A 291-nucleotide genomic window follows, 5' to 3' on the forward strand; every position below is an offset into this window, starting at 1 on the left:
CACACCTGCGAACACCCAGACCGCACACCTGCGAACACTCAGACCACACACCTGCGAACACTCAGACCACACACCTGCGAACACCCAGACCACACACCTGCGAACACCCAGACCACACACCTGCGAACACTCAGACCACACACCTGCGAACACTCAGACCACACACCTGCGAACACTCAGACCACACACCTGCGGACACTCACACCTGTCTGCAATCAGAACGAGCGCACAGCGACGCAAATAGCCCTACGGGGGAGAAAGACAAACAAAATCACAGACGCAAAGTGCAAA

Source organism: Petromyzon marinus, chromosome 10 (assembly GCF_048934315.1).
Source record: "Petromyzon marinus isolate PM22_M1 ecotype Great Lakes invasive population chromosome 10, UKy_Petmar_22M1.pri1.0, whole genome shotgun sequence".
NCBI lineage: Eukaryota > Metazoa > Chordata > Hyperoartia > Petromyzontiformes > Petromyzontidae > Petromyzon > Petromyzon marinus.